This window comes from Talpa occidentalis, unplaced genomic scaffold (assembly GCF_014898055.3).
Source record: "Talpa occidentalis isolate TD23 unplaced genomic scaffold, MPIMG_talOcc4v2.1 talOcc4.2, whole genome shotgun sequence".
NCBI classification, from domain to species: Eukaryota; Metazoa; Chordata; class Mammalia; order Eulipotyphla; family Talpidae; genus Talpa; species Talpa occidentalis.
Genome location: NW_023602073.1, coordinates 98221764 through 98248856, shown reverse-complemented (window position 1 = coordinate 98248856; position 27093 = coordinate 98221764).

Below are 27093 nucleotides of genomic sequence, written 5' to 3'. Positions count from 1 at the left end.
TGCTACTACAGTCTCAGCCTGAAGATTTATCAGAAAACCTTTAGAGAATGGAAGCACAAAGAGAAAATGAATTCTTTTCATTCTGATAGTCTACTGCTTGCAGATGACTGAAATGTATTGTTTCTGATAAGCTCAAACTCTATTCTAAGAAACTCAAAATAAATACACCAAAATGTTTATGACTACAAAAAAAAAAAATGGTTCTGCCAAATAAAGGAGGGCAAAAAAGAAGGCCAGAGATATAATAAGGAAGGCAAAGTAGATCAGGTTATTTTTTTTTCTTTTCTCTCAGTCATTATCCTCAATGCCAGTTTTGAGAGCTGAAAGCATGAGTAAAGAAGCACAGCCACAGTCACCACTTGCTCAGTGAACAAACAAGGAAACAAGTCAATTGGTGTTGACTAAGAAAGATTGAATGCATTGCCCACAGGCGTGAAACAGAATTGCTGGAGCCAGGAGAAGGCATGTGATATTTTTACTATTGCAAAGGTATGCCTAGTTAGTAATTTGGTAATCACTTCACTCACTGCATGGAACTTAGAATTTTTTCTTTAATAAAATATTTAGGAAAAAAATAAATGACTTCTGACAAATAAAGGCTGCCTATGTGGACTATTGATTCATGGTGGAAAGACCAAAATAAGGACTGGGTTGATTCTGGATGGGCTCTCACTTGCTCTAGAAACTGGAAGAAATAATTAAATTTCTCCAAACCTCAATTTTCCCATTTAGAAAATATGATTGTATAAATACATACCCTATAATGATGTGAGGATTATGAAATGAGCTCCGTGCCATTCCTGGCATGCACCTTAAATTTATCCCTGTAGCTTTCCACAAGTATACAGTGCATGCCCAACTTATTTAAATAATAAGCAGCATTTGAACATCCTACAACCGTCTTCTGGGACATATTAATATTTGTTTTCATGATATGGATTTAATACTCTTTGGTTATTTCTCCATTCATCCTAATCCCCAAGAAAGTCATCTGACTATATCAAAAAAAAAAAAAAAAAAAAAAAACTTTCCTTGTTTGAACAATTAGCTGTGATTCTGTACTATATTCAGAAATGAAAAATCATATTGCCTTTGGTATTAGAGAGACTACATGTAGACTCTTTAAAATATATTTTAGGGCCTCCCTGGTGCCACAAGGGGTTGAACACAGCACTGTGAAGCTATCAGCAGCCTCTGCAGCACAAGTTTAATCCCCAGCCAGCCAGGGAGCTATCCACATGGCACAGCAGACCTCTCCTGACTCGCCTGCTGCTGCCCTCAGCAGGGTATTTCAGTCAATCTGCCTGTTCTGTTCCCCACTCTCTCTCTGGTGATTCCTCTCACCCCCACACCTCTGGCCTGTATCCCAGTTCTTGTATGCATAAATAAATAAATTTTTAATATATATATATTTAAAAAAAATTAAAGTTGTTTATAGTTGAAATCCCAAATCCTGTCTCACATTTAGATCCAAAATAAGATCTTTTCTATTTCATCTCTGGGTGTGAACACTTATGCATTTTGGACAAATATCATCGATATTTATTATCTTGACTCTATAATAAATAGATTGTGACTGTTAAACTAAGGAGTATCGTTCACTGAAATCAACCTTGCAATTAACTTTGCTCTTACTTTTAACAAAAACATGTTATTTCTTCTTTATGCTTTTCTTATATATTATAAATTTCTTTGCTCATAGCTTCATACTACTAGCAAGAATTGGAATTTTAGAGTTAATAGTTTCATCCTTGATTCTACCTATTTTGATGAACAGCATTTGCTTACCATTTTCCTTCTATTTTTGCAGGTATATCTTCAGTTCACCAAAAAAAGAGAATCAATAGCTCCTGAGGGTATTGTAGGTTAATTTTACTCATAGAGGATTATAAACAAAGAGAACGCTAGATTTTAATTTGTATTGGATATATTTTCACATATGTTTGTAAAAACATATAGACAGGTATTTTGCATATATGTATATAAATGTAATATGTACATTTAATATACTTTTAAATTATAAAACCATCTGCAATTATTAGGGTGAACTCTGCACTAATTAAAAATAAATAATTTAAAATATATTATTTTAAAAGGTTTAAATAGCTTTAGTTAAAAATTTGGCATAAAATTTTACTGAAGTTTAATGTCTTTTCATTAGAGGAAAGAACAAACTATATTTTACACATTACTCAATTAAACCAATGAAGTATTTCCATTGTTCATCTATTTAAATTGAAAAACTATCAAGTATGAATAATTATTCAATTTTTCTCCTCTATCAGCCTTTTAGGTATCGTTTTTATTATTCTTTTAATGGTTACCCTAGAGATTACAATATGCGTCCTTGACTTATTACAGTCTACCTTAAATTAGCTCTTTAACTACATCCACAAAATACAAGCACCTTAGAAGAATTTAAGTACATTTTATATTTATTCCTTTCTGTGCATAAGTCATATATTTTGAAGATATATATATATATATATATATATATATATATATATATATAAATGAATGCCTCAGGACATTATTATTGATGATTTTTTAACTGAGACAAAGGTATCATTTCCTTTACATTTATTTTTTATTAATGAATTACCACTATTTTATATCCTTGTTAATATTTTGACATATGATTTCTCCCTTCAGGTCTGGTCACTGTAGCTCTTCCACCACAAAACATCAAATTTTATTCATTTTACTTGCTTCATTACCCCGTTAATGTTCTCAGTTCTTTCTAGTGACTTCTTGCTTCTGTTTAGCATGATTTGCTTTCAATTTGAAAAACTAGCTGTGATATTTATTGTACTGTAGGTCTGAGGACAATTGATTCCTACAAATTCTATGTTCCTGACAAGTTTTTTTATATATCCTTCAATGTTGAAAGTTATTTACTATATAGGGAATTCTAGAGGAGAGAAAGGGGACTTTGTCCTTTTAACTTTAAATTTTTGTTTGTAGTGCGAAGTAGTGCTTTAATTCCATTATTTTCATGTGGTTGTCATTTTTTCCCAGCACCATTTATTGGAGAGGTGGTCCTTTCTCCTTTGTGTACCTTTACTCTATCATACATTACCTGTCCATATAATTGTGAGTTTATTTCTGGAGATCTTCCTTTTATCCTTTGACCTGTTTATCTATTTTTATTAAAAGGCCTTAATGGTTTGATTACTACAGCTTTGTATTATACTTTGAAGTCTGAAAGAGTGATGGCTCTATTCTTTTTTGTCAGAATTGCTTTGACTATTTGAGGACTTTTGTGGTTCTATACAAATTTCAGTAGTACTTCTATTTCTTTGGGGAATTACATTGGTGTTTTGAAAAAGAGTGTGTTGAATTCATATATTACCTTGGGAAATATGGCCATTTAAACAATGCTAATTTTCCAACTCATGAGCAGGGAATAGCTTTCCATTTTTTGTTGTCTGATTCTATTTCTTTTAATAATATTTTATAGTTTTTGCTCTATAACCCTTTCACCAGATTTTAAGTTTATTACTACATTTTTTATTATTTCATGCAACTATTAAAGGTTTTGTTCTCTTGACTTCTTTCTCCTCTAGGTCATTGCATATGGGAATGCAAATAATATTTGTATATTATTTTGTGCCCTGCCACTTCACTTCAAGTTGGACTGCCATACGCAAAGGCATAAAACCAGACCATTATATTATACCATATGCAAAATAAGCACAAAATGGATTAAAAACTTGGATATAAAACCTGAAACAATAAAATATTTAGAAGAAAATATAGCCCAAACACTCTGCAACATTGGTGTCAGTGATGTTTTTGGGGACATGAATTCAATAGCAAGAGAAACCAAAGCAAAATAAAGAAATCAGATTACATCAAGCTAAAAAGATTATTCATAGTGAAAGAAACTGTCTTAAAATTAAAGACACCCTATTTAGTGGGAGAAAACATTTGTACATCACATATCCAACTATGTTTAATAGCTAAGATTTTCAAAGAACTCATATAATTCAACAAAAAGAAAACAAATAACACAATCAAAAGTGCCCAAAAGAGCTAAATATATTTCTTCAAACAAGACATAGATGATTAACAGGCATATAAAAAATACTCATTATCACTTAACAACAGGAAAATGCAAATCAAAATCTTAAGTAAATATACCTTTCATTTGTGAGACAGACCATATCAAAAAGACTTGAACAAGTGTTGGCTAGGTTGTGGAGAAAAAATAAATTTTGCAAATTTTCGGTAGTAGACTATCCTTACCATATGGAAAATAGTGTGGAAGCTTCTCAAAACATTCAATCTGCCATGTTAATCCTACAATTACACTCATTGGTATCTAGCTGAAGAATAGAAAAACACTAATTCAAACGGATATATGAAATCCTTTGTTCATTTTGTAAGATATTAAAGAATTAGGCATAACAAGACAGCAGCCATTTTAAGGAAAACAGACATTTTAAAGGACACAGCTATGCCCTAGTTTCGTTTCAGGGCAAAAACCGCAAGACTGGGGTAAAAACCACAAGAGAAGGGTAAAGGAAAGTTAACTAGTGCCAAGGAGAGATACCCAATCAGGCTGAACTCAGTCCCTGGTGTGGAAAGTCCCCAAAAGCCTGTCAACAAGGTATAAAAACATCTTGTTACCCTGGGAGGGGGTCCCTCTCTTAACCTGATGAGACTGCTGTGTCAGTACTCCAGGCAGAGTTGGGCCCTAGCTTAAGCTAGCAATAAAGCCTTTTTGCTTTTGCATCTCCGGCTCCGTGTGGTCTTTGGGAACCCCAGATGGAGTTGAGGTGCCAACTCCTAACAATTTCAATATTATTTACATCAGCCAAGTTATGGAAACAACCACAACTTAAGTGCCCAAGAACAGATGAGTGAATTAAGAATATACAATATGTATGTGTATAGACACACACACACACACAAACACAGACACTGTAATACTATTAAGCTATAAAAAAAAAGAGGAGATCTTGCCATTAGTGACAACATTGATGGATGTGGAGGCTATTTGGCTAAGTGAAATATTACACAAAAAGAAAAACAAATGCCTATAACATTATTCATGTATGGAATATAAAGAAACAAAAGAAAGGAACAGGCAAAACTAAACTGAAACAAATCCTTGAAATCAGCTATAGTTTGAGGCTACTTAAAAAGAGAAGGTGGAGCATGAGGCATAAAGGGGAGAAAGGCTGAATGAACTATGGTGAAATTTTATCCCTAAATCAGACACAGTGCTATAAACCAATGTTACCTCAAAAAAATGATATAATTTAACAAAATATTTTCAAAATATGTATTTTTTTAAGTTTTATAATTTTCATTGAAAGGTCAATACTTAATTTGCTTCTGTTCCTTTGAATATATTTTTATCTTATTATTTCATTGCTTCTTTCCACCAGAAGTTAATGTAATATAACAGTATAAATTTACCATTTTATATTTCCTATTTAGAGTTCATGTAGCTTCTTAAATCAGTGGGTTGGTACATCCCATTAATATAGAGAAATTCTCAGCTACTATCTCTGAAAGTATTGCTTCCTTACATTTTTTTCCCTCTGCTTTCCTGGGAACTTGATTTTCATTGCTATAGGGTTATTAATTGTTTCATGTATTTCTTTTGTCATTTTTCACTTTCTTTTCTCTCTGTATTTTATTTTTGATATTTTCTTTAAAGTTTGCTTCCTGCTCACAAAACTTCTCTACTGCTTTGTTCAGTTTGTTGTTAAATCCATCCGATGTGGGGCCTCCCTTGTAGCTCAAGGGATTAAGTCTCAGCACTATGAAGCTATCGCCGGCAACTGTAGCACAAGTTTGACCCTCTGCTGGCTAGGGAGCTACCCCCATGGTGCAGCAGACCTCTCCTGCCTCACCTCCTGCTCCCTTAGCAGTGTATTTCAGTCAATCCGCCTGTTTTGCTCCCCACTCTGTTTCTGGTGAATCCTCTCACTGCCCTCCACCCCTGCACCTCTGGCTTATACCTGGTTCTTATATGCATAAATAAATAAATCTTTTTTAAAAATCCATCCAATAAATTAATAATTTTAGATATTTTTTTCAGTTCTAAAATGTGTTTTTTTAATGAATTTGAATTTGCCATTGAAATTTTCAATCTTTTCCTCTAATTCACTATTTCCTCAATTTTCTTAAATGTATTATTTATATTTAAAGTTCCACTCAATCAACTTCTTCAGTATCTTTTCCCAATGTCTGTTTATTTTATTTTGTTGTGTGGTCATGTGTTTGTGATATTTAGCTTGTCACTCAAACTTATGTTGAATTTTGGACATCATGACTAAGCATTAGAGATGTTTAATTTTTATTTTGGCTAAGCAGATAGAATACAGATGAAACATCTTGAGCCTATCAGGGGTTGGTTTTAAGCTTTCGTAGAGCTGGTGTATTTCAGTTTTGCACTTATTTCTAATACATGCCCTTTTCTCTGGTTTCTGGTTTTAACTTCTAGGGTTAGCTTTATAGCTAGTGTTTTACCCTCTGAGATTTCAGTTGAAAGTCTAAGATATTAGGCACAGCTCCTAAAATCACTATTCAGTACAGTAAGCTTATAAATATTTCTATTGGGCTTTGGAGTTGTTCTCCTTGGCTACAATTTAGGCTCTCCAAACAATTTCAATAATATTATATGCAGATTTGTGGGCTACTGTATGGTTGGTCTCTCCTTTCCAGTCCATTGCCTCACAAGTCCCAGCTCCTTTCACTTTGCTGAACCTCGTCCTCTTTCTACTAAGATGTCTGCTTTTACTTATTTTGTTTTATTTATTTATATATTTATATTTTATATATTTATATACATATATATATTTACACACACAGGTGTGTGTGTGTAGGGTCAGGATGGGTACAGAGTAGGTTATCTATGATCCAGCAGACGGGTAGAGGAGAGTCCTGGAGCTCTCAGTGGGTTTCTCAGGCTTTTACTGAGCTGTACATGTAGTGTGGCAAACAGGTACATGGCAGGCAAGGGTGCCTGGGTGCCAGGAGGCCAATAGGCCTTCAAGCCCCAGGCAAGTCTTCACTGGCTTCTTTCTTCTCTTCTCACTCCTGCTTCTCTTCTGCTTCTGCTTCTCTTGATGACTCTATCAGTCCTTCTCCCATGGCCCACAGAAGTAAATCAGCTTACAACAATGTATCAACTGCCAGTGGCCCCTCAGGCAGCAGGGCAATGGTAATGGTGGGAAGGCAGAAAAGTCTGAAAACCATTTACCAAAACATTTACCCTACAACACACCCCCTCAGGGCTTTCTGCCATACAATCTACATATATACAATTTTCCCTTAACAAATATATACACTGTAACCATGGCCCACAAAAGAAAATACAACTGAATACATAATGATAAAACAACACAACAGAATACAAATAATTCCAGGCAGAAAACCAGCTTAGTGGCAAAAGACAATTACTGGCACCAGCAGATGATCCACCAAATCTGCTGCTGAAGGCACTGCTCATTTGGGGGGGGGGGGGTTGGGAACCATCGGGTTGTGGTCTCTACCACAAGCCACACATTGCATTCACCCCCAGGATGCACTCACTCTTGGATTGGCGATCCTGTACTCTTTGGGGGTAATCACCCAATCCTCAGGGTTTTCTGTCTGCGGTCACTCCAACACTCAGCTTTCATAGCCACCAATGCAAAATGCAGACCCCTGCACTCAGGCCAACCCTTTGCACAAGCACATCCGTGGATACAAGCTCCACATGCGGCCTCCCTCAGCTCCCCTCTTTGGCTGTGGGCTCCACCACAAGCCACGTTCCCCTCCCGTCCCCCAAGGACGAGTTCCTCAACTCCTCACGCTTACTCAGCAATGAGCAGGGCATCACCCATAGGGAATTTTAAGAAACTCACTGGCCTTCCTTAGCATACTTAGGCTGCTCAGCAGCTGCTCAGGGCTTCCCAATCTCAGCACCAGCTTTTGCCTTTCTAAGTTGTCTTTTTTCCTCTGCCTAGCTGCTGGGCAGTATACAGTCTGCTTTTGGCCATCAAAGCCAACTGGCCACCCCCAGATTCCCATCTCCTGGGGTGTGCGAACAATACCATCGTCCCCCAGGGTCCCCAAAACAGAACATTACCCTGTTAAAGTTCCTCCACCTTCTGGTGGGACTATAAGTCCAAGTCCATCAGTCTTTTCCTGCATTAGCACTGGGCAAGCTCCAAATCCTGTTCCTTTCTTTCCCAACGATTCTGCTACCTCAGGGGTCATGGGCTGGTCCTCTTGGGCATCTCCTCCCCCAGGCAAGGTCTTGTCCTGCAGCTCCTGGACCTTGCCCTCCTGTGCTGCAGCATCTCTAGCTCTTCCAGCAGCTCATGGACTCTGGTCTCTACCTGTGCTGCCATGGCACGTCCAGCATTGTCACAGGCAAACACAGTCTGCTCCTCAATCCCTCCTGAGGTCTTCTGAGGGCTCAATACCCATCTGCTTCAAATTATCCTGCCGACTTACTTCAATTGTAGTGGCGGGATGGGTACAGAGCAGGTTATCGATGATCCCGCAGACGGGTAGAGGAGAGTCCTGGAGCCCTCAGTGGGTTTCTCAGGCTTTTATTGAGCTGTACATGTAGTGTGGCAAACAGGTACATGGCAGGCAGGGGTGCCAGGGGGCTAGGAGGACGGTAGGCCTCCAAGCCCCCAGGAAGTCTTCACTCTTAGCTTCTCTGGCTTGTTTCTTCTCTTCTTGCTCCTGCTTCTGCTTCTCTTGGTGACTATATCAATCCTCCCATGGCCCACAGAAGTAAATAAGTCAGCTTACAACAATGTAACAACTGCAAGTGGCCCATCAGGCAGAGCAATCCTAATGGTGGGAGGGCAGAAAAGCCTGAAAACCATTTACCAAAACATTTACCCTACAGTGTGTATCCTTCGCTAAGGAGTTGTTTGTGTAACACAAACAATGCTAATACATGGGACCAAAAAATTTCTTAAATGTGAATAATTGTGCACGAGTAAATATCTATTCTCAATATATTTTACATTTTCCTACTACACTTTCTCTGATATGGTGTTTATAAATATTTTTCTGTTGTAAAGCTGAAATAGTGAGATACAGTTTTGCTTTTGTTTTATAAATTCAGTATCCACAGGAATTTATATTTAGTTTCATTTTTTAAAGATAATATGAATGTGGTTAGATTTATTCACTTAAGGCTTAAGACTAATGCAAATTAGAGAAGATCATGGAAAAAATGTACCTCCAGTGCCACATAATTGCTTACCTACTTGAACAGGAGCAAAAATGAAACATAATTCTCTCTTAACATTTTTTATGGTTTATTTATTTATGCATACAAGAACTGGGGTACAGGCCAGAGGTGCAGGGTTGGAGGGCAGTGAGAGGATTCACCAGAGACAGAGTGGGGAACAGAAAAGGCAGATTGACTGAAATACACTGCTGAGGGGAGCAGCAGGTAGACATGAGAGGTTCTGCTGCGCCACGTGGGTAGCTCCTGACCCACCAGGAATTGAACTGGCGCTGCAGTGGCTGCAGATAGCTTCATAGGTTGTTTCTTAACCCCTTGTGCAAACAGGGAGGCCCCTCTCTCTTAAAAAAGAAAATGAAAAGAATCTGGTAAGGTTATGGCAGAGTGAAGTTGGCCTTGCCTCTTTCATAAATTTATAAATAATTTGCAGCAAAACAAACTCAATAACTCTCAAAATATAAAGTGATGACTATAGCATATACCAGGAGCAACAATTCAGTGGAACAGGGCAGATGAAACTTTAATTGAAATGTATTTGTTGTGATATCAGAGCAGTACAACTCAAGAGGGGAAGGGCAGCTGCCATCCAGAGCACCCCTACAGTTATAGATTCAGAAGCAATACCCACTCTGGGGACCTTGGAGACCTGGCACTGCTGGATAAAAGAATGCACAGAGTTGGTGTCTAGGATTGAGAACTCTGGGAGCAGTGGTACAGAATAAAGATTGCTGCTTAAAACCTGAGGCTCCCAATGCAGAGCAGCTGGATCCCAAACCAGGACAGAGAGACCGGTAGGATCACCTTTATCTACTCATAGAAACAACTATTGCTTGTAACCTGGTGTAGGGTAATTGTGTTTATTTCTAAAACTTGCTATTCACTCACTGTTGCACATATTAGTTGTTGAATTTCAGAGTGGTTGAACTAGTTAGGGTATAATTGCATTTATGGGAATATGGTTCAAATGAATACTGAAAGGGTGTATCTCATCTGTGTGCTTCAAAGAAATATTATAACATCTCATAATTTCAAACAGATTAATATTTTTTAATAATGAACTATTCCATTTAGCCATACAATTAGTTTATGATTTCATTAACAGGATTTTAATTGTCATATTGCCTATATTGTACATACCTAAAATCTTAGGCAGCATTGTAATGAATATTTGGGCAAGCATGTAATGTGTATTAAGAATCAATTTTAAGGATTTTTCTTTTTTCTTTCTTTCTTTTTTTTTTTTGGTGGGAGTCTGGCCGGTGGCTGGGGAAGGAACAGGCGCTGCAGAGGCTGCGGGCAGCCCGGTAGCCCAGCGCTCAACCGCTGCGCCACCAGGGGAGGCCCAAGGATTATGCTTTTTAATGTTATGCCAGTGTCAATGGAATGTTTGGAAATAGGAATTGTCTATGGAAAACACAAAGTATCAAGAAATTTAGTTTGTTAGCTGACACTGTTTAAGAAAGAATAATTTCCTTAATAGCAAATTATTTAAATAATTTGTTATATAATAGGTGATTTTAAATCACTTATGGGTAACTCTATTGTAATAGACCTATTACCTTTAACAAAATTTTAAAGATATAAGGTCTCATATTGGTTCCTCCTTGTGGCGATGTTAACATAAATCTCCCAAAACATGAGTTATTAGCATTGTCATCTTGGTAGCATTATCAACATGTTTTATAGTTCTCAAAAATCATTTATTTATTTATTTATTTATTTATTTATAATTTTGCCTTAATAGAGTGTTTTACAATCTGAAAACACTAAATTTCAGCTATTATTATTCATATAGTATTTTATTTCTTTCATTGATATATGCAAATATTAATTTAAATTAGTTTAAAGATTCTCATGTGTTCTTTCCGAAATGAGTGAAATAATAAATAGCATATATGGGGAGATGAGATAATAATAAAAAATATGTGTTTTACATGCTACTATTGGTTACTTCATTTTTATGAACGCTGGAACTTCCAAAGCATTTTCCTGTGTCTTCAAATAACTTTAATGGAAAAATGAACATAAAGAACTTATTTTCCTATGTGCTTATTGATGTGCTTTTAATTCTAGGAATGTGATTATCCAGAGACCCTTGATTGTTAGCATTTTAACTAGTTATAGAACCAAAACTTAAAAAAAGGTATTTTTCAGTGTGATATGAAGTGATTTTCTTCAGCCTTCAACCTTGTCTAAAGATAGATTTTGTTTAGGTAGCACATACTGAAATAGATCATGTAGGGTTGTCTTAAAATTTCGTTTTAAAGAAAACAAATATGAACTTCTTTTTTCCAGTCCAGCCTGCAAGGGGCTTGAAAGTCATCACAGCATCTGAAAGTCATCACTGCATCTTAGCAAATAAATAGCTAAATAGGCTATAAAAATTCAACAACTTTTCTTAGATTGATCAAAAATTTGAGGTCATAGGGCAAACTACTACCTCCCAAATTAGACAGCTATGTAGATGAATAAGGAAAATCAGAGTTTACCTGGAAGAACCTCTCCAGTAACCTGTGTCAACTTCCTTTTACCCAATACCTGGGGTCTATTTTTTAAAAAAGACGAAGACAAAATTCTAAAGACTAAAAGATTTTTCAAGAGACAGAGCAAAACAAGATTCAATGGCAGAGGTATTAGAAATACCACACCAGGAATTTAAAGCAACTGTGATAAATACACCCCATATTCAAAGGATAAGATAGATCACATTCAAGAACAGATAGACAATGTAAGCAGAGACATCAAAGTTCTAAGAATGAATACAAAAGATGTGTATTTTGCTGGTAGGTGTGGTATGGCAGCATATGGCTGAAGAGGTGGTATATGATTCTATGTTTTTGAAGAATATACAATATTGTATACAAACATTACCTTAATTATTTTTCTATTTTTTTAGTTACCTTAATTTAAAATATTGTAAAAAAGTTAAAAGATGTGATTAAAGATATTGTAACAAAAGAATGAAGAATGTCTTTCACGGAATTATAACTTGACAAGTCATATATATCTCAATACAAACTTCCAAACCAGTAAAGAGGGGGGGAAAAAGGGCGAATTGAATATCCAAGAAAAAAGCCACTAGAAAAAAAGGAGAATTGAATATCCAAGAACTAAGGGACAGTTTTAAAAGGTGCAATATGTGCGTAATATGAATACTATGACAGAGAGAGAAGGAAGCAGATGCAATATTTGAAACAATACTGACTGAAAATATCCCCTAATTAATGATACCAAACAGTAGAACAAGGAAGTTCAGAGAACACCAACCACGACAAATGTGAAGGAGAGCTACACCCAGTCATATCATATTCAAACTTCAGAAAATCAAATAGAAAGAAAAAAATCTTGAAATAGGTCATTGAAAATCCAAGGAGGAGCCAAAATAGAGTTAGATCCAATTTTTCCTCAGAAATTGTGTGAGCAAGAATAGAGAGCTGTGAAATATATAAAGTGTTGAGATTAAAAAAAAAAATGACTATTAACCTAGATTTCTGTATCCTGTGAAATTAGCTCTCAAAACTGGAGGAGAAATAAAAACTTTCTAAGTAAAAAAAAAAAAAAAAATGAGAATATTTCTTGTTGTTAGACTTGACTTTCAGATATGTAAGATATTTTTTCAGTGAGAAGAATGATATTGGTCAGAAACTCAAATCTACATGAAACAATCATCAGAAAAGGAATACATGAGGATAAAATAAGAATTGAATTTTCATATTCCTAATTAATCTAACAGCTAACTTTGTTCAAAATAATAATGACCACAATGCATTCAATTTTGTATACTTAGTTATATACACACAAATAAGCATATATATATATATATATACACATACATATACATGATATATAATCACTTCCAGGAAGTAGAAACAGAGAATTCATCCCAATTCATCCTATTAGTTCAGCATTATCCTAATTACAAAGTCAAGCAGGAATTATAAGAAAAAAACCAACAAAACAAAAACTATAAACCAGGTTTTCTCATGGATATAGATGCAAAAATCTTTAACTAAATATATACAACAGTGTATGAAAAGAATTATGGGAAAAAAAACAAGAGGGACTTATCTCAATATGCAATGCTGATTCAACATTCAAAATTCAATTAATGCAATCCATCTTATCAATAGGCTAAAGAAGAAAAATCAAGTGATCATATCAATAGATAAAGATCTCTTGATAAAAGACATCTTTTCATTATTAAAATTCTCAGCACATTAGGAACAGAAGGGAACTTCCTAAATTTGTTGAAGAATATTTATTAAAAATCCATAGCTGGGGCCTCCCCTGGTGTCGCGGTGGTTGAGCGCTGGGCTATGAAGCTGCCCACAGCCTCTGCAGCGCCGGTTCAATCCCTGGGCCATCGGCGAGGGTCCCCCCAAAAAATCAATCAATCAATTAATTAATTAATTAATTAAAATAATAAAAAATAAAAACCTATAGCTAACATCAAACTTAATGATGAGAAATTAGAGCTTAATATGGTGATGATTCACATGGATATGCTGGTGGGAGAACTACAGGGACTACATCTGAGGAGAGAAACCAATTATGGTACAAGAACAATGACTTAAGAAAATAAATAACTAAATTTAGAGATAAAAACCCCTAGATTTTGGTTAAGTATATAATTATAATTAAGTATATCAGAATGTCTATTTAAGTTGCATGTATGTGTATTTACCTTTATCCATCGATCTATATCTATCTAACCTCATAAAGAGTATTACAGAAAATTAAAAAAAGGAAAAATAGAGATTTCCACTAAGATAAAATATCTCTCCTTGTTACTTATTGGTAACATCATACCAGAAGACTAGCAAATGCAATAAAACAAGAGAAAGAAACACATGCTATGCAAACTAGGAAAGAAGAAATAAAATTGTCTTTGATCACAGATGATGTGATCACATTGAAGAAAATCCAAAAGAATGAACAAAAAACTTCTAGAACTAATAAGTGATTACAGCAAGCTTGCAGGATATGTTAAATGTACACGTGTTTATTATTTTTCTCTTTGAAATAATGAGATAATTTTGTCACATTAAGGATATTCAATTAAAAGTTATAATTCATTAAATGTTTACTCATTTAAAAGGTACCTCAAAGCCAATGTTCATGTGTATTTAGTAATTTGGGGGGCATTTATATCGATTTTTATATGATTATCAACTTTTATTAATAAACCAAAACTATAGGTTTGTTGTGTCTAAGGTTTTAAGATGAATGTTGGTTTTTTGATGAAAGCAATGAAAACCAGACAGACTTAATGATATAATTGGTAGGTGAATATAAAACACACTAGCAGAAACAAACAAAAAAAATTCTGATGCTTAATTTGTTGTAAGCATAATTACTTGTGCTCAAACAAATGTTGAACAAAAGCAGAGGAATTGATGCATTGCCAAATACTGCTTTTCCCCAAGATGAAAATAATTTTTTACAAAGAGAAATTATACATTCTATGCTGCTCAATTCTAGCTGTGATAATATCAGTTACCATATGGAGCAGACCAGAAAGAAACGTGTTTTGTCTTTGTTGTTGTTGTTTCTAATTTGAAAGATAAAAGTTCATTCATAACATACAAAGCATATATTGCCTTGGAAAACCCAGGCTGTAACTTTTCAATGCCAAAACAACTAGATTAAAATGAATAATACAGTCAATTAACTAGTTGTTTCATCTGCATGAACCCAAACTACCTGTCTAATTGGTTGACTCAATTCATTACTTTTATTTTCACTGTATAAGTAAAGCTTGTGGAAAAACAATCTCTGGATACCATAATGAAGATATTTCAACACCCCCTGGCATAACTAAATTAAAAAAAGAAGGCACAATCCGATAACCACTCAAGCTCCCCAGAAGTAATGGTATTTGTTAAAGCATGCATAAGTTTCCCTAAGATAAACACTTAGTGAACTCATTCCCAATTCTTCAATTACATATTAACCATCATAGATTTAGACACAGAAGCTAACAGAGAAAAAGAGAACTGGAATCTGGAAGTAAAATACAAGGATATTTGTTTCTTCTCTCTGGCCTTTCCACTAACATTCAATTCTAAGCATGGTTGAAGAGTGTTAAATTAGAAGTCAGAAGTGAGAGCTGAGAATTGATGAATTCATGTATGGGCCAATATATATGTCTGACAACAAGTTATTCATAACTGTTAAATAAAAAATACCTTTGAAGTATAAAATTAGAAAAGTAATAAAGTTAATTAATAACTATAGTTAATTAATGACATTATTTACTTATAAGGAGCTACTACAAAAAACTTATTGTGAAGTTAGTGATTTAGAAATCTTTCCCTAAAAGAATTTGAGAAAATTGTAAAGATTATATTAGCAGGGACTCTAGAATCAGACTTCTCAATTTATTGTTTTACACTCACTAAATGTGATACTTTGGAAACTTCTTTATTGATCTAAAATTGCTCAGTTTGCTTATGTATTAAAAGGAAAGTTATAATACACTTAACTAATATATAGGATTGGTTGTAAAATTTTGAATATCATCTGTAAAATTCTAACACAATGCCTGGCAAATGGAAAACACTTAATAAATATAGTGACTCTTATATTGACCTATTTGAAGTTTTAGTCTGGTTTTTCTCAATGAAATTCTCTTGACCACTAAGCCCTGCATTCTGTTGCATTCTGTTTTATGATACTCTCTTTTGAGCAGGATTTTTTTCCACTTTAAATATGCAACTCCAAGTTTCCGCAAATACAATACAATAAAATGGCAAGGCCTTTTCATTTATTCATGTTTTTATTTTTTCTAGTATTCATTGAGGGACTTCCATGAGCCCTTATTTGCTAATTCTAACTTGCAAAATAAATAATTGTCCATTAGGAAGATCACATGTGGGGCCTCCCCGGTGGCGCAGCGGTTGAGCTCTGGGTTGCGAAGCTGCCCGCAGCCTCTGCAGCGCCGGTTCGATCCCTGGCTGCTCCCCGGCCACCGGAGGAGGGTCTCACATAGCGCGCAGACCTCTCCTGCCGCCCACTGCTCCCCTCAGCAGTGTACTTGGGTCCTTCTGCCTGCTCTACTCCCCGCTCTGACTCTGGTGAATTCTCTCACCCTCCTGTGCTTCTGACTGTACCCAGTGCATGTATAAACAAAACAAACAAACAAACAAATAAATAAAACACGCCTCTATTAAAAAAAAAAAAGGAAGATCACATGTGAGAAGACAAGAATGCACCAAAATTCAGCTACTTGATGATAACACTGAAATCATGAAAATATCTAAACACATACACACAAAAGCATGTGTACATATGTGCACAAATACATAATATACACCTTTCATAATAGAAATTATGGCACACTGAATTTTTTTCAGAGTGTAAGTATTTATTTTTTAAATTTTTGAAAAGTATTTTATATTATTGAAATAAATTAAAAAGTTATATAGTCATATGGAGATAAAATTTATTTAGCTAAATCCCTTTAATGTAAATCTACTATGAGGAAATGTCATACATGAAATATCTGTATAATTTTTTTAGTTAAGGTTTTTAAAGAAGAATTATTAGGTAAAGTGTTTGAGTCTTTGAAGGATTTTGGTATATACTGATTACTGACTTCCCATGAAGTTTGTGCTTGTTTACTCTCTTATTAGTGTGAGATATGTCATCACTATCCAAAATTAATCTGTTTCTCAAATAAGAGGATTGTGTGCTCCTTGTTATTGCCATGTGCTGTACAGAAGAATCCCTGTTATTATGAGTGTGTTTGTGGGTGTGTGTGCATTCCTGTGATTTGATAGTTTACAAGTGGATAATTATTTTGGTGGATTCTTTTTTGTGTGGTGCCTATTCCAGTGAGACATGTATAATTTTCAACATGTTGACTTCAGCCTTTGGTCTTTGGAATGTGAATGTTATGTACTGAGCAAAACCTTCAACAGTTATTGTGTGCCACCTTTGTCACTCTTTCCCTTTGGCAAAATCCACTACTTTATCCTGCATCTGAGAAGGAAAAGGCTAAGTGGAGAAGAACAGGACCATTGTTCAAATATGATATGAATTTTGTAAGCCTCTAAAATTTTGGCGTTTTTATCACAGTACAGAGATTGCATGACAGTGTTGATTTTGTAATTCCCTTGCTTATATAGGACAATAACATTTTAAAACAAAATATTTGCTTTATTTTTCTTTTTTAACAATTTATTTATTTAGGTGTACAAGAACTGGGGTACAGGCCAGAGGTGTGGGGGATGAGAGGATTCACCAGAGACATAGTGAGGAACAGAACAGGCGGATCTACCGAAATACACTGCTGAGCGGAGCATCGGACAAGTCAGGAGAGGTCTGCTGCGCCATGTGGGAAACTCTCTGGCTGGGGATCGAACTCGTGCTGCAATGACTGCGGACAGCTTCATAGGTTGAGTCTTAACTCCTTGCACCACCAGGGAAGCCCTGTTTTAGTTGTTATTAGGCACCTTTCTACTGTTAAAATTTTTTAGTTTACTTTTTTTGCTTTCAAATTTAATTTTTTTTTACCAAATCTGAGACGTTGTTTAACATAGTTATAGTTTGTGCAATTCTATTTTAAATTGTATATGCTAATATTAAATGTATCAATGTTATTTTCTCTTTAAAAATCATTTCTTCCTTGCATTAACTTTCAACCTTCATCCCTTTATTTTCCTTTTCTAGTGATTTGGAGAGGCACATATTCTTATTTAATTCAGTTAGCAACTTGAAAAAAATTTTAAATACAAATACTTACATATATATTTTTCTTAATACAAACCTTAAAACAAATATTATCTATTTTCTCCTAACATATCTAATAATATAAAGTTATATTGGATAGACAAGATTTTCTGAATTCCAGACGTCTGTGGTCAAAATCTAAAGCATATACTCTCAAATAATTCTCATTTTATTGATATAATGATCAGGAAATGTGGTTGTTTCTGACAAATGACATTCTTTTATCAGTCTAGATATATTTTCCTCATATGTTTTCAAGATTAACCACCTAATAGATATATGATTTGCAAATATTTTCTCATATTCCGTAGGTTGTCTTTTCATTCTGCTAGTAGTTTGTCTGGCTGTGCAGAATATTTTAGTTTGTTTCCTCTTGTCTATTTTTGTTTCTGTTACCTGTGCTTTTTATGTCATTTCCATGAATTTATTGCCAAGGCCAATGTCAAGAAGCTCTTTTGTTATGTTTTGTGTTTTACATTTTCAGGTCTTATATTTAATTCTTTAAAATCTTTTGGGGGCCTCCCCAGTAGCACAAGGGGTTAAGATGCAACCTATGAAGCTATCTGCAACCAGTGCAGCACAAGTTTGATCCCCGGCAGAGAGCTACCTACATGGCGCAGCAGACCTCTCCTGTCTTGCCTGCTGCTCAGCAGTGTATTTCAGTCAATCTGCCTGTTCTGTTCCCCCCTCTGTCTCTGGTGAATCCTCTCATCCCCCACACCTCTGACTTGTACCCCAGTTCTTGTATGCATAAATAAAATGAATCTTTAAAAATCTTTAAAAAAATAAAATCTTTTGGGTTGATTTTACATTGGTCTAAGTTAATGATTCAAATTTATATTTTGCATGTGAATATCCAGTTTTCCCATTCCCATAGATTTTATAGTATTTTTACAGTATGGTATTGTGCAGTTCCTAGTTTGTTAGGAGGATAGACCTTATGATAAGTTTTTTTTTTAAAAAAAATTGTATTTATGCATACAAGAAGTGGGGTACAGGCCAGAAGTGTGGGGGTGAGAGGATTCACCAGAGACAGAATGGAGAACAGAATAGGCAGATCTACTGAAACACACTTCTGAGGGGAGCAGCGTGTGAGTCAGGAGAGGTCTGCTGCACCATGTGTGTTGGCTGCCTGGCCGGGGATCGCACTTGTGGTGCAGTGTCTGCGGACAGCTTCATAGGTTGCATCTTAACCACTTGCACCATCAGGGAGACCCCGTGATAAGTTTCTTAACAAACACACACACACACACACAAACACACTAAATGATACAGGAATGGGTGGTGTGGAATATGTCTGTTAACCTTGGATATGGTGATGGTATCACAGGTGTTTTCTCATTTCCAAAACTAACAACTATACAAAAGAAATATACGTTGTTTGTATAACAATCATTCTTCAATGAAATTATATTAATGATTATTAATATATTATTATATTATAATATATAATTATTATATTATAATATATTATTATTATAATGAAATATTATTAATACTACAGATTGAAAACCAATTAGCCAATACCGAACCAAGAATTATTCAATGTCAGACTTACTACTCCTTAAAATAGTAACAGTTGTGACTACTGATAACTATAGGGGCCTGGAAGCTTCTATTTGAGTCTTTTTTTAAAAAAAAAAAATATTTATTTTATACAAAAACTGGGGTACAGGTCAGAAGCAGGGGAGGGTGAAAGAGCGGGAAGCAAAACAGGCAGACAGAGCGAAGACACTGCTGAGGGGAGCAGTGGGCGAGGCAGGTGAAGTCTGCTGCGCCATGTGGGGTTTTCCCTGGCCGGCAGGGAATCGAACCGGCACTGCAGAGGCTGCAGACAGCTTCGCAGTGCGGTGCTCAACTGCTGCGCCACCAGGGAGGCCCTCTGTTAGATTCTTAAAGATAGTTTCTGGTTTTCAAAGTAGATAAAAACCTTTAAAATATTATCATACTTAGTGCATTTCTTGTATATAGGATATAATTTTCTACAAACTGTGCTCCCCCTATTATAAATGTTTTGAATTTTAGGATTTTTTTAAAAAAAATTTTCTCCAAAATTATTTTGACCTTTCTTATTTATTTACCCATTCAGCCCACCTTGTTTTTGGGTCCAGGTTTTGATCTGTCTGATACCAACTACTTGAAAATATTAGACTTTTTAGTCTTCCTGGACTGCTTTAATCAGAACTCAAGCTTCATCTAGATTTGTTATTATTCCTTTTTGCTCATGATTAAAATCAAAGGACACAGCTACTCTGTCTCCTGAACACAGCCTCACCCTAGGAGATCAAATCAGAAGCAGAAAGTACTTTACTCCTCTAGAAGGGAAATCTGAAAATTTAACCAAGTTTATTTATTACCAAAGTGATATGGGTTATGAGACTATGGTGTTTTTAAATATCTATAGTGTTATTATGTAAAATAAAAACCAAAGAGAATAAGAATATTATAATTGAGACATTTTATTTGAACTTTAATATAGGGAATATTTTTCATTGTATAATGATTGATACATTTCCAAACTATAAATGGCCCCTCTTCTTGTAAGGTAACATGTAACCATGTCTTTGGAAATATTTCAGAAGAGACAGTATAATTATCTGTCAAAAATGTTTTAGAGAAGAATCTGAGCAGATTGGGCAAATTAACCAGATCAATGGTCATCAAGTCATGTGCTAAGGAACTTCAGAATTCTGCTGTGGGGGAAGTGCTCAAGCTGATTTCTTCCTCTTAAATCAGAGGTGCTACAATTTCCATCTGTTTTATATTTGGGGATCCATATATTATTTATGGAAAATAGTTTTGCTGGTATAATGAAGTTATCATTTACTGGGAAAGATAACATATTTTTTAGGTTTAAAATTTTTTTTTATTCTATTATTTTCATTGGAGTAATATTGGCTTACAATGCTGCATGTGATTTAGAGGTATAGGTTCATACCAATTCATTTCCATGTTACCACACTAACCCACCACAAATGTACAAAATACTCCACTCTAGTACAGAGGTCTCCCTTTCCCCTTTACTTCATTTTCCCTACATTTATTAATCTAATTATCTGTCCTTGGGCACTTAAGTTGTTTCCATAACTTGGGTTTCATAAATAGAGATGCAATGAATACAGAGTGAATAAATCCCTTCAAATTAACGTTTTATACTCTTTGGGAAGACATGTAGAAGTAGAATTGCTGGAAAATATGATAGATTTATTTTTAATATTTTGAAAACCTCCATATTCTTTTCCATAGGGCTGAACCAGTATACATTTCCCATCATCCCAATAATTCACGACACAATTTTAAGTGTCTGTGATTTAACATGCAATATGAATATGTAATGTTAAGAAACAATTTTAAAAATTTGCCATTCTTCTCCATTTATTACTTAATGACTTCATTTGAATACTATAATATAAATAAAAGTAGTTAATAGAATTTTGAGACAGGGTGGCAAATGCACCATGCATGACAATGTAGACACTGCCCAAAGCCTGTTTATGTGTTAGGAGATGTATTGAGAAGAAGAGTAACATAAACCAAAATTATAAATCTTTGCCATATGAAGAGGCAAACCAAGAATATGCAAAATACTTCTTACAAAAAAATTCAGGATATAAAGTATAATAGAGATGTGTCAGAAATTAATTAATAAAAATACTATGTTTTTATACTAAAGAAAATAAATTGCCAAGTTCATAGAGTAAAGAAATTATTCCCTAAATATATACATATATGCAATATAGTCTGTGACTGTTCATTACTTCAGATACCCTTTAGAAATATTTAGATCCATTATGATTCAATTTTTAAATAATGTGCTTGTTTTCAAAGGAACCATCACAATATTTGTGGCAAATAAATTTTCCTTATAATCTGAAATGCTTGTAAACTATGCATTATACATTATGAAACAGCAAGATCTGGTCCCTCTTTACAAAGTTTGAAGGAATGAGAACTAGACTTTTATCCTGGTATACTTGAGCAGAAATTTCCATATGAAAAGCCATGATTGTGAATTGCAATATGAGCAAAATTCCCAGTTCCATAAAATGGAAACATTCAATTACTTAAGTATATTTGTCATAAGGAAAAAATAAAACAAGAATTTGACTCAGTATTTATTGAGTGCAGATGATAGACAGGAAGTATGGATGCTGGTTTCCATTTTCCTATTTTCTATTGGTAACATGAAACATTCTCAGTGGCTTTTCAGCTTCTGTGTGTTGCAGAATTTATACCATTCTGTGACTTAAGATAACTACGAGAATCTGGTAGAGATGAATAGCCTGTGTTTTTGCATTATGTTCTTTCATTAAGATTCATTCATTATGGTTCTGGCACTGTCTTTGCATACTTGGAAGTAATGAAGAATGGATTTAGGAAGTACCCATGTGTCCATAGGAATAAAATTCTATCTTGTGACTATATATGATTAAACTGTTGCTGTAGCAATGAAAAACTTATGTCCAAAGTAAGAATCTCAATATCCCATTTCAATGTAATTTGTGACAAGTCAATATAGAAATTTTGACACCTTTATGTAGGTTTAAAGTGGATTATCTTTCAGCAGAGATCCATAGCTTCCAGTAAATATGGTGGTGTACTAAAATTAATTTTAAAAATATGGTATTTTGCATGCATGTTTTATATCTTATTTTTTCCCATTTGCGTTTATGTAAAATCATTGGAAATTTTGGGCCAGGCCAAGTAGCATACTAAAAATAAGACCAAAAATATCATCTGTTTGATGGTCATTAAGTTTGCCATAGGTGCATTGCACAATCTTCTTCATGGATAGTAAACTTGGCAAGGCTAGATTTTAATATTAACCATGTTTGTCCTTTTCAAGCAAACATAACTTTAAGTGAAATATTCATAATACTATGAATAAAATGATAAAGTCATTATAATTAGTAATTTTATCTGTTTTAATGACCAGCTTAAAAACTACACCACTAATGTGTAATCACATGGAACTGTTAGTGCTGTGAATGATTGTATAAGCACATGCATACATGCAATTAGTTTTTGTTATTAATTTATCAGTGCATATCAGGATAATAACCCATCCAGGCAACATCTCCAGAACATGTATTGATTGAGAATCTACCATTTATGTATCAGAGCATTATTACCCCTGGATATGGCATTTTTTAAAGATTTATTTATTTATTTACACAAGAATCAGGGTACAGGCCAGATGCGTGGGAGGGTGAGAGGATTCACCAGAGACAGAGCAGGGAACAGAACAGGCAGACTGACAAAACACACTGCTGAGGGGAGCAGTGGGCGCAACAGGAGAGTTCTGCTGTGCCATGTGGGACCCTCGCTGGCTGACTGGCCAGGATCGAACCAGTGCTGCAGAGGCTGCGGGCAGCTTCACAGCATGGCGCTCAACCACCTGTGCCACCGGTCAAATGTTACCTATGAAAGTAATAAGGTGCTTAATTACTATGCATAATTAAAAGAAATAAATATCTATGACTGAAACATTCAAATACATTTTTATCAAAGAGATTACACTGCAATTTGGTTTAAAAAAATCAAAGAGCTTAGAGAAAGGGGGAGATAAATTGTGAAAGGAAAGTTGGGGGAGAAAACGTAGGTAAACAGTAAAGCAAAAAAATTCTAAAAGCAGTTCTCTAAAAACAGTTATAAGACTAAGTCAATGCCAGATGCTTTACAGTATCGTTCACCAAATCAAATCCAGCAACAGGTAAAATGGGAGATTTCAATACATACAGTTTAAATAGAGCTGCTTTCTAGGACCATTTTCTGCCTTTGAAAGGAGCAAAAGTATAATGTCTCTAGGACACAGTCTACATTGAAAATACCCAATCTAACAATGACATCCAACATGGAATGTGACACCCCAAATCTGACCAAAATATGCAAAGAAATCTATTTTATTTTTATGTTTATATGACATTTGAAAAATAAAAATTGTACTACTTCAAAGTGATTTAATAAAAATTATGCTATGTGATAAAAGTAATGTTTTCCATAGAAAGCTATCAGCCATTTTAACAACTATATTTCCAAATGTTCTAAATTCTTATTGGGGAAAAACACTTGTGAGCATAAGGATTGACTTAGACAAACAATAATTTTGATTTTTTTTTAGGCGTAAAATGATATTGACTTGACATAAACATCTCATTTGAGTGGATTTTGTTTTCTATGAATTTGGAATTTTTTTTTTATTTCAAATGTAAACATCTGTATTATATGGTCAGGTAGTACTATGATGCACATGCTTTATTCCTCTTCAAATTTTGCTTGCCCTGAAAGTATTTTAGACAATTAAACTTTATGATAAGTGTCACCTTATCAGCCTATCTATGTCTTCACTTATTTAGTTATAATCAAGACTTGATCTGACACATAAAAGATGTTCTCATTATGTCAAAAAACTCTGGACTGGCACATTATTATGAAAATGACCCAATAATTTTACTTTTATGAGTAGCAGAAGAGCATTGTCTTTTGTCCCCTCCCCACTGACTCTGTGTACCCTAAGAGGTAGCACATGCCCCACAATCCTCTCTTTTTTCCTTTGTTACTTTCCTTACCAGCTCCCACCCAGAGTTCAGCAGTAGCCAGATAAACACAATATACTCGGTATAAAAAATTTATTTTCTCTATAGGAACATGAACATAAAATCATTAAAATAATATTGTGTACATTTATCTTTTATTTTTTCTCAAAAAAGCCATGAAATGATGATTTATCATCCCTCCCAAATCATTTAGTTATGAGTTTTTTTTTTTTAAATGAATAAATAAGATGTAGAAATCAAAGAACCCAAGGAAGGAAAGGAATGAGGGAGAAGATGTTAGAGAAAAAAATTAAATGTTCTAAAAGATACTTGGTGCATTTTTTTCTTAGCAATCTCCAGTAATTCATTCAGGTTTACTGTCTTTTAATTTTTCTTAATATATTGTAGAAATAATATTTGTGAAATTATATGTTTATAGTATCAGACATATTAGTAGATCTTTATAATGCACTAAAATAGCTATAAAATGGTGATTCAAAGCAGTTCATTTACTCCTGAATTTTGACATAGTGTAAGACATTATAATACCACTGCCATGAATTTGGTTGATTATAGACTCAATAACCACTTTGAATGATGCAGTTGCTTTCCTAAATAATAATGAAGGTAAAAGGAAGGAGAAAATCTCCTAATGGCTTTCTGAGGACAATTTTTAAAATTATATAAAGAGCAAATAAGGAAATTCTTTGTAACTGCTTTTGAAGGACATAAACCAAACATAATCAGAATTAGTCAACTACAGTTAAATTACTGCTGTCTACACAATAATAAACACATGTTTATGCAGCCAGACAGGCTCTGATTCCAGCTTATGTTTCCCTTTAGTGAAAGAGAAAAAGGAGCATGTTTCTACTTTGGGATGAAATGTACAAAATTAACAATATATAAAGACAATTCCCTAGTGTTAACTATCCTGACATTAGATAATGACTAGGGTCATTGTTTCTGAACTCACATTATAACACAAAACCATAAGCTATTATGTCTCTGGTTCATTGGAATAAAGGACAAGATTAACAAGGAATACAATGCAGAGAAGAACCACTGAGGTAGGGATTTTTTTTTTCTTCCAGAAGATGTTAGCTAGAATTTACTGAGGATTTACCTCTGCTAGACACAATACTAAGCAGTTTAAATCCATTATTTACAGGTGTCAAAATTTGAGATCAGAGAGGCCAAATGGTGCTCCAGGTATCACAGCCAGTCAGTGGGAAAATGGGGGCAAAATCCACACTCCTGAATTTTGTTCAGAACTGGCTAGTTGTGCTGGTTCTGCCAATGCTTCCTGAGGACAATACCAGAGGGACCACAGCAGAGATGTTGGAAGAAAGTGCTGCTCACACAAGTTGGTCCTTTAGCAGAATTTTTGTGATGGTAAGAGAAGAGCAGACATTGAGAAATGGGATTAATTTATTCTGCTGTGTGCTATAAATATGCCATTTTGATGCATCCAGACATGGGTGGGATGATGGAAGTTTAGTCCCAGTGGAAGTCAGAAAACCCATGAACCCAATCCCTGTTCCATCCTTAAGAAAATCTCCCATTGAGAGAAGCAGGACTTCCTCTATGAAGGGAGAATCAAAGGTGTATACATAAGTTTTACCTCCCAGCACCACAGTCAGTACACACTGATAATCTTATAATGACTGAACCATCTTATTATCTGCTTTGTACAAACTTTCAAGTATTTTCTCTCAAAATTTAGTTGGGCATGATTTCTGCTTTACTACATCAGTAATTGGGTATATAAGCTGCTAGTTGCACTGAATTCTCTGCCTTTGAATAAACTAGCTATTTTGCCAGGTGAAGGTTCCAGAAGCTGGAGCCGAGAAAGTGCACCTGCCCAATGCCCCGAAGGTGTGGCATCAGCCCCACTGCAGCTGGGTACCCAGCCTGTCCAGCTGTGAAGACTCAGTCTCCTGGGTCCTGGGCTCCTGGGTTTAGCAGAGTCAAGGCTCAGGTTGGGTGAGTGTCTCAACTCCAAGAGCAGGACACCCATCCCCTCATTTGCATCCCAGACCTCTCCATTAGCATCAGCACTGGGGTCAGAGGTTACAGCACTTTGGAGGCCTCCAGGGTGCCTCTCAGCCTCTCAGACAGATTTCCCTGGGGGCTTGCTGCTGTTCTTGTTTTTTGTTTTTTGGGTTTTTTTTTTTTTGTTTTTTTAAATAATAGGTGTCTGTTTATTTAAAAGAACTTTTTGGTATATTAGGTGGCATCTATTTGAAAGATCTTTCATGCATCCCTTGCTACGGAGCAACCCTGATATAAAACCGGTTGCCTGGCAGTGGGTCCTCACCCATGTGCTTAAAAGGAACTTATTAATACTCCACTACAGGCACACACAAATGGTTAATAAAAGGTTTATTTACAAGGGAAAGGGAAATGAGGAAATGTACAACGCAGGAGAAAATAGGGAAATAAAGTCTTTAATGCGTCCTACCTGATCCGCTGACCTGGAAACCCCAAAGGTACTCTGAGAGCTGGCGGAGCTGCAAGCTGGTGGCGAGCCAAAAAAAAAAAAAGGGGGGGGGATCCCCCAAAGCCCATGTGTCTGGTTTTATACCAGACCTGGCTGCTTAACCCCAC